General features: G+C 41.0%; 1 protein-coding gene across 1 annotated transcript in view; it reads left to right on the top strand.

The window, feature by feature from the left end:
• The first annotated feature begins 4,105 nt into the window (after positions 1-4,105).
• slc45a4a (solute carrier family 45 member 4a) overlaps positions 4,106-9,596 on the top strand; it is a 50,394-nt gene continuing 44,903 nt past the window's right edge. Inside the window, exons 1-2 of the mRNA XM_083982814.1 lie at positions 4,106-4,226; positions 5,631-5,709. The gene's annotated coding sequence lies outside the window, so the exon portion shown is untranslated. The remainder of the gene's footprint in view (positions 4,227-5,630; positions 5,710-9,596) is intronic.

Genomic DNA, 9,596 nt, shown 5'->3' with positions numbered 1-9,596 from the left:
GTGCAGGTCCACTCGTGCCTTGGCTGCAGTGGAAGATAAGTTGTTTTCTGTCTCCCCCTGCAGCGTTTAATCAGTTTCCACTAATCCACAAACTTTTACTTTGGGACAATTGCTGTTTGTGCTGCAACTTCAAACCAAAACACTTGAAAAACTCAGTGCTCAGTGCAACGCAGTGTCAGAACAGTAGCTCTAGTTAAGGACAGCACGGTGAGAAAACAACACAGAAACTCCTCTTAGCTTGGCACTGTAGCATCTAGAGCAGCCTGTGGTGCTTAAGCTCTGTTTGTGACTCTTTGTGGTGGCTGAAAAACAAAAACACATAAATATGAGTGTGGAGGAGGAGGCTGAATGACAAACATTATCTACTGATGGAGAACACATGTGCTATTAAAGGATAATTTTATGCATATTCAACAAAAACAATAGAACAAAGATGATTTTTTTTTTTTTAGCAAACATTACTCAGACAATGACAGTGAGTGACAGTGAGTGTTTATGGCAGCAGGATGGAATATGTGGAATTGGGGTTGGCCAGTCAAATTCATGCAAGTGTGCGTTACTGATTGATTACTGTGTAATGTAACTCCACATTTCTGCCGTTTAGGACACTTAAAGATAATGTTTAAAAACAGACTCAAGACCTGTTAGCTCAGATGCAACTTCCTGGTTATATTTCATATCTCGATGTGCACACACCAACACGGGCCACTTGTTTGATGTTATTTTTGCATTGTCCTATTTTGGACTCACCATCCATGGTTATTGTTAATAAGTAATAGTGTCAGTATTGAAGAATGAATTCTATATTTGGTCTTTTCATGGGATTTGTCAGGCAAATTCAGAATCTCACCAGACTGATCTAGAAATAACTAAGATAAGTGCAATTTTTTCACTCCCAGGTTAAATTCCTCCAACACAGAATTGTCCTCTGCATACATATAACTTTCTGGCTTATTGTTTTTGATGGTTTCATGTTCGTGCAAATCAAAAAACACCAAGACAAATCAACTGACAGGGGGCATTAAGTTCAGTTATGATGGTGGAAAACAGCTGTGTCCAGGTCATGTGAGCATGATGACGACGCTGATCTGCCTTTTTTTTTTTTTACATAAAAGTATTTATCCATCCGGATAAATACTTTTTGGATGGATGGATGGATGGATGGATGGATGGATGGATGGATGGATGGATAAAAGTTTTTAGCTGTGAGCTCCTGAACACATCACAATCCCTCACCTTACACCTACAACTGTATTTGTATTTTCTCCACTGAAAAACACAAATGGACTTATTGTTACCTGACATTGACACCTGCTTCTGTCACTTCTTGCATGACCCTTTTTTTGTTGTTTGTTTTGTCTCTTCACATTTCTGTCTGGCAGGTACTCTTCAAATAGGTCACAGAAACCAAACTATGTCACCAGTCTGGATGTCAACACCCCACAGTTCTTTAAAAGCGGTCTCACCACATGTTTGTTGCTGATTTGAAGGTAGCATGTACATATTCAAGTTGTTAGACTCTTCAAGACCCAGCCTGCAGAAAGAAAGACGATCTGGTCAGGTGTGTTTTCACCCTCGGAGGCAGGTAACATCAGCCAGAGAGAAATGCAGACAGCAGACTTACAGGTTTATTACAGCATGGACTTGCTGCTGCTCAGGTTTAAACACAACATCAGCTAAACTGATGAACCACAAATGGTTGTGTCATGTGCTCTTACCTCACAACATGAACACGCAATCAAGCAAACACATGCCATCTATTGTTGTTATAACTTCTGCAAAGAATCAGCAGTATTGTCTGAATTTAACAGAAAGCTGAAATTTCAGTTTTAACATTTGGCTAAAAGAACAAAGAGAGTGTTGTTGTTTTCTGTATCAAAAGAAGGAAATACAACCAAATTAATACATGACGGAAAGTTTAATGGCTGACATTGTGACATGTTTCAAGCTTTGACTTTGGTTCCTGTTGAATACCTTAATTCATTGAAATAATACATGATGAACAGATATATAATTTCAAACTGTTTACTAATTGCATCCACAATTAGGTTTAATGCAACCTATTTTCATAGTTGACCATTATTGTCTATAACAAAGCATCATATTTTCCAATTTAATATGTCTTCCTATGTGAAATCTTATACATCTTTTAAAAGTTATGAGATGATTTCAGGTAAAGTCAGATAGTTTTTCTCATTTTTTTCTTTTTCCCTTTGATTTGTTTTAATTGCACTTTCTAATCTTAACTTCTCATATCTTCTTTTTAATCTTGTTCACTCTCAGTGTTTTTAAGTATATTTTTGGGGCTTTTTATTGCCTTTTAATTGATCATGCAGGAAAGTGCCGCCTGCATTGAGGACTGTAGCCTCAACATGGGTCGGCAGCTCCCCACTTTCTGTGTTTTTTGTTGATTATTTTGCATTTTCTTATATTCTATATTATTAATTGTCCTTGAGTGACAGAAAGGCACCTATGAAATAAAATGTATTATTATTGTCTCTGCCTGCTCCTCCCTGCTGCTGCTGACGGACGGTTACTCCAGTTCTCCACCCTGCTGCACTTGCTCGTCAGCTCGTCAGTGTCACCTGTTGTTCCCAGCTGCACCATATCACCAATCAAGCCTGTGTATAACCAGTCAGCACCGATGCCAGACCTTCCAGCACTCTCTCTTGGATTGGTTCCCCTGGTTCTGCCTCGACTTGCCTTTGATAACCTCTCCTTGTCTCTGCCCTTGTAGACAAAACAGCTTACCTTCCCTGACCTTCAATTTCATCTATTCACTGGTTCCTATCTGCCTGTGGCTGTGTGGCACGCCCCAATTTCAGTGTCATCCGGAGAGCCCTGTGTCGCCTGCCATGAGAAACACCCTCAACAACCTGTGAGTGCTCCTGGTTTGACCTCATCTTCTGATTCTACGATTCCCCAGGTCTGTCCACGACCTTCCCATCTGTGTCTCGGCCCACTCAGCTGTCATCAACACCCCACGGTTCCTCAATAAAGCTCTTTAACTGCTGCCTTGTTGTTTGCATTTGGGTTCAGCTACAATTGAATTGTGACATTGAATTCAAGTTGAGGAAATCATTTAAAAACAAGTCATATCTACATATGTCTGCCCCGTTCTCTTCAGAAGAGTAAATTCCACTTTGACTATAGGTGCTGTTTAAAAGTATTTTTCTCAAGACTTGTTCATACCACTCACAATTTTTTGTGTATTTCATCAACAGTGTGAAGAAGTATTTTAGGTTTGTTTTGGTGCCAACTCATCATGCCAAAAGAGCATTTCATTTGTCAGCTTCTCCAACAAGTTTTTTCTGTGTGAGGCAGTTTTGAGCACTTTTATCAAGATTTCTGTTCACTACAAAAACATTCAGCTGTCACACAATCACAACTGTGATTGGATTTCAAAACTATCAGAGTAACCTGTCTATAAGATTAAGTGCCACTCAACTTGAACACAGCATGGCAGGATTTTAATGTCGTTGGGCTTGTATTGATCCCTAACACAAGTCATGATTATTCTCTAATGTAATTATTCTCTGAGCGTCCATGAACAAACCTCTTCTTCAGAGCTGAAAATGCATTGCCAACATTTTTGATGAAAGATTTGTAATGTCAAGCCATAAAGCAAAAGTGATACCGTCTTAACATTTATCTGTGATGGAATAATACTGTAGGGGGAGACCATGGTTGCAACAGCATCACTTTCACTAACAAGGGATAACATTAGAGTTATGTGATCATTATCACTTGCATGTGAATTTGCATGCACCCTGGGTCACTCACTGCCTGTGCCGTGGTAGCTTTGCCTGAACCCACCCTGTATTTTTAAGATAAATGTTGCAAAAAAGGTTCATTATGTATCATCTGTCAGTGAAAAATAGCGGCGTAGCATCATAAGGAAAATATGAACGTGTCCTTGAATGCATTCGTTTATTACCATCAGAATTTTTACGGTCTTCTCCTTTAAAAAAAAGTCTCAGCTTCTTTTGTATACCACCACCACGACCCCGCCCCTTTATGCAAATCAGACGTTACGTCAACGGAAGCCAGCGCTACGTTTCTTCTTCCGACAGATATTCCTTTAAAGGCGTATTTAAAGCCCTGGCTTCAGTTGCAGGAGCAGCGGAGGACCTATGCAACAAAAGCCGCCGCAGAACCGAGCGACCGTCCGTCCGAGCGGTCAGCGGACAAACACACGGAGCCAGCGGCTGTCACGACCCGGCGAGGTGAGCGCGGTGTCCGGGTGAAACACCGGCGACCGGAGGGGACGGATATTAAACATTTTGTAGCCGCTGCTTCTGTTCGCGGCTCCGGCAAACGGGAATACACAGCATCTCAGGTTGCTCGCTGCAGAGAGGAGGAGGAGGAGGAGGAGGAGGAGGAGGAGGAGGAGGAGGAGAAGGAGGAGGGGGCATTTACAGTAGTTTCTGTAGGCCTGTGTCAAAAACAACACGAGAAGAGGGGCTGGGGGTGCAGGCAGCCCGGGACAGGTCAGCTTGCATAATGAGCTTGCTCTAATTAAGTGCGCATAATTAGGGGTTGTAAATAGTGATGTGTAAAAAGCCCTAAAACAACAACAAAAAAACAAAACAAGGAGGCTGAGAAGGGTTGCACCTAGTTTAAGGTACTTTGGTAGAAAAACAAGCTCTCCTTCATTTCCTTCATCACTCCATCTTTTGTTATTAACCTGCAACAGGCACTAAGGAACACACCTGTGACTGTGACAGGACAGAAAACAAAACAAGCTGCTGGTATGGTTGGACTCCCAGCATCTGGTCTTGGCAGTTTTAAAATAAGAAACTATGAGAAGTTGTTATTACCTATCACCTGTTTCCTTTATATACGGCTTCTGGAGCGTGTAAATATCATCAGATGTAGGTGTTCCCCACCTGTTTGACCTAAAAAAGAAAGAAAGAAGAAACTAAAAGCTATAAGGAGTCATTAAAACCATTTATTTTGCAAAAATAGCAGTGGTTGAAATGGGAATATGTTTTATAATCTTAAGGTCATAAAACAGAATAAACAAATATGTCATTGTTTGTCTTTGGGAATCATTTCTGATGTGTTGCGTCATTATGAATCTCTAAAATAACTGGCAGGTTAAAACTATGTGGTAAATAATCTTAAATTGTGTTCCTAATGTAGTGATACACCTGTCAATAACAGAGCTGCTCCACCTTTTTATGCTCAGAAAACAGTTTCATACAGAGTTTGCCTTACAAGACCATAACCTTCAATAGGCAACTATTTGGTATTATTTTCCTGTTAGGAACTCCAATTTGATTTATTGGAGCAATTTTTCATTTACATTTCTTCATTTAAGTGAAGAAATGTGTGTCAAAATGTCTGTGTTTGACAGCTGCAGCTCTATCATGTTACTGATGCACACGGCTCGTGAAAGGAGAGAAGCTGGGGGGAATTTGTGTCGAGCATTTTTCTGGTTTGTGTGTGTTCTGATGTGTTGGCAACTCCTGATTTATTTTTGTGCCGGGGAGCGCCGGAGCGCATGTGCCGTATTGATTTAATGTACATACAATGACTTACTGCTTGTGTGTTTGCGTCTGTGTGCACTGTGCTGATTTGCTGAGTCTTAACTCTTTTTGTGTGTGTGTGTTTGTGTGTGTCCTCAGGTACGACTTCAGGGCTTAAGATTGCAGCCTGGACCAAACAACGTCTAAACGACATTTATGAAGCTTTCAAGGCCTTTTGGTGAGTCACACATCCACACGCTCGAAACACCAAAGAGGCAACAGGCATTTTGTTTTATTAATTTTCATTGCTGCATTTTTTTTAAAGTCCTTCTTGTGTGTGTTATATTGCTGTTTGGTGTCTTGTAAATCTGCACAAAAACATAACAAACGTGCCAAGCAGAGATGTAAATGGCCACCAGATGTGTTTCCTCTGTTGTCTATCAAGTGTGATGTGTTTCTATTCTGCTGAAAACCACAACCAACACCAGTAGGACGACACCGAGTGGATCTAAATAGACGTTACACAGCTTCAGTGTGATATGACGGTGGTCTTAGTTTGGATTGACAGGGACAGGGATCAGCAACAACAACAAACACACAAACATACACTTCTTCCTTTGTCTTTCTGTGCTGCGCTCTTGCTTTCGTCATGTTGTGATGCAGTGTAGGTTTCAGTGTGCGCTCAGGCTCAGCTGAAGTGAAAGCAATCGACTTCCTCTTGATGAAACGTTTGCTGACTATCAACTGGTGCTTAGTCAGCATCCAGTTATTACTGACACAAAAACACACACAGTCAACCACATAAATGCAGCCCGACACAAGGGATCACGCGCAGACAGTCACATGAACTCACGCACACACTTTAAATGTAAATTTGCACAGACGTTTAGCCAGCAGAGCAAACGCCCTCCTATACATACACACACACACAGGAAAGCTCTTGTTGTCCACAGACTAATCTTTGATAGTTTGCATTGGGAACTGGTTCGTATTTCCATGAACAACATACAAACAGAGTCTTAGTTCGGGTCACAAGCTGCCAGCCTACATACATGCTGTATTGTTTTTTACATGTATTGCATGTGTTATTCTAACAGATGCTCCACATTAAGAGAGGACTGAGGACAGGACTGAGGTTTGGATGTGAAATAATAAAACTTTTGTGAGGGATTTGTCTCTTTAGGGCTGAATTGTGGCCCCAAATACACAAAAACACACACACATTCATTCATTCACTAGCTAAGGTCAGTCAAACTACAGTATATATTCCAACTGACTCTGGCGTGATCCCAGTTTGCTGTCGAACCCTGAGAGGTCAGCCAGCACCAGTATACGCTCACTGTCTGTGACTCCAGGTCTGTTTGCTTAATGGTTAGAGCATTGTGTGTGCAAGCTGTAGAGTCTCAGTGGGAACAGACAAAAAAAACTGCGGGTTACCCTACCTACACAACAACAAGATGATTGGCACGCGATCGCGACACCAACACTTCCTGGTGCTCTCAAGCTGAAAGCAGTGTGGTTTTTACGCTGAGTATCTAGTAGTGTGTTTATTAAGTGAGCTTTAGCGTGCTGGTGGCTGCTTTATATTTCCAATCCAGGTTGTCCTGTATTTCCAGTCTTTGTGCTAAGCGAAGTAACCGGATGCTGGATGTTGCTTTGTATTTATTAATTATTGCCAAATTATTATTGACACTCTTCTGATCTAAATCGCGGTAAAAAGCAATTAAGCCTCTTTCTCTTGAAATAAATGAACTGGTGTGGACAGTCACCCATGAGACAATGAAATTGGATCCATCAGGTTGATTATGATATCATGATACTTGAAGGCTTATCCTGGTAGTTTATTGTAATAGTCCTGACATGTAATAGTCAACTGCAGCACTTGTTTTTAGTTAAAAACTCATAATTTGTAACTTATACGATCTCATATCCCCCCGCCGCCTGCCCCTCCCTCTCCGTCTTGGCCTTTCTCTGTACCACACACACACACACACACACACACACACACACACACACACACACACACACACACACACACACACACACACACACACACACACACACACACACACACACACTGTCGCTCTTGCTCATGCTCACAAACAGTAGTTCTGGCTTTGTGTCCTGAGCCTTGATCCTGTGTGTAGATAACCCATTTCCTACAGACGTGAAGTTTCTGTATACAAACCTGTAAGAGAGAGGGAGAGAAAGAGAGAGAGAGCGAGCACGTAAGATCAGAGCGCAAGACTGTGTATTTATGCTTGTGTATGTTTGTCGTCTCAGTTACATTAGTGCCATCAATAGTCCCCCTTATCTCAACCAGATCTTACACACACACACACGCACATACACATACATAGACACTTGTTGCAGCTATAAATGCTGTTGTGTTGTTTGAACCTTGTTGGAGACACAGTGTTCAGCTGAGGAGAAAACCGGACCAGTCCTGGACTGTGAATATATAGATATCAACTTCCATTCTTTTTTTCTTCTTTTTTTTTAATGTTTTTGAGCAACAGGCCAGTTGAAATGTGATTCGTGTAAAGATCTGGCATGGCTTTTCACAAGTCTGGTGGGTAAAATGACTCAGTTACTTTATTTCTGGCTCTTAGCTTTGCAGTTATCTTCTCTAAACAACTTCTTCAGGCAGCAGGGAGGAGAGAGTGACATCCATGCTGTGGAAAAACAGAAAAGTAGATGTTGGTTCACCATCAATCTATAATAGATTTAGGATGTGAGTGTGGAGACAACAACACTATCAGCTATACTACGTGCATAGCAAGTTGTTTTCTAGTTGTGGAGGTCTGTTATCAAAGTCAATATCAGATGGCTGTACTGTATTTAGCCCTGGCTTTAACTTAGAGGACGGACACACACAAACACACACAGCACAGCCAGAGAGATTGTCAATAACTCAAATGCTCTCCAAGAATAGAGACTTTGCACTTTGTTTACTTGCCGTCCTGTCACCTCTCCTCCTCCTCTGTGTCTTTGGTTCTCACTTGTTTCTTCTTCTCTGCTGTCTTCCTTTTTTTGATTACACATCTCAAGCTGGTATTTTATTCCATGAGGTTAAACTCATCACTTTTAATAAATAAATTTAAAAACGTGTGTGCAGAGATGCATTACACACTTTAAACACTCAGACTAAAAGTTTACTTGTTATAGTTTCAGACATTTAATAGCTCTTAAGGAGCCGTCCTATCACATGATGTTCCTCAACAGACGGGGCTGTTGTTTTTTTGTTGTCACCTTCTGTTCTCAAGGTCAAGACTGAACTTTTTTCAAATATTAGTCAAAATGTGATGATAACTTTGCTAACTCCATCTCCTGGTGATCTTTATGTTAAATAAAACGATCCAGAATAAAGACAGAATTTCTTTTCTCAATGCTCCATGATTTAAAAAAAACTCTTTTGATAATGCTCTTCTCATGCCAAAAAACCAACCAGAACACCTCTGATATATAGGAACTGTGACAAATAACAAGGATTTGTCACAGTTCCTTTATCAGAGGTGTTCTGGTCTTTAGTCTCTGCTGTCTGACCAGAACGATGAGCTGTTTTTTTTACCCAATGTTTTACTGCAGTTTCTGCAGATGTGAAATACCATCCATTAATAAGTTTGAAACTCAAGCATGACGATTGCTGTTCCTCTCCAAAGCGCAAATGCAACCAGATTTGCAAATCTTGACCTCTCGGAAGGTGAAAACACTTATCAAAGGAAGTAGCTCAATTATTAAGTTTTCCAGCCATTTGGTGGTTTGGATCAGCAGCCTGCGTCTCTGTTATCTTGGCTGGATACTAATTCAGATTATCGTTAAAAGCTTTAGAGCAGTAAGAGCTACAGATATCAATGGTTTCACGTAGCTGCTTAAGTCTCTCCCTAATGTAGTTTTTTTTTAAATTACAAAATGCACCAATAGTTATGGTCAAGGTCAGATTTTTTCCTTCAGGGCAAACCAAGACTTAACTTAGACAGCATGAAAAGCTTGAACAACCGTGGCCTAACCACACTCTCGGGCTGTCTGGCCCCTGCTGCCTGTGGTTGATTTTAATACTCGTATCAGCGAGCTCTGTGTCTGTGATGAAACATCTGCAGCTGGAGCCAAACTCTCAGCACAGAC

Source organism: Trachurus trachurus (genome assembly GCF_905171665.1).
Source record: "Trachurus trachurus genome assembly, chromosome: 11".
Taxonomy (NCBI): Eukaryota; Metazoa; Chordata; class Actinopteri; order Carangiformes; family Carangidae; genus Trachurus; species Trachurus trachurus.
The sequence above is the reverse complement of the archived record's forward strand: the minus strand, read 5'-3'. Positions and strand labels throughout refer to the sequence as shown.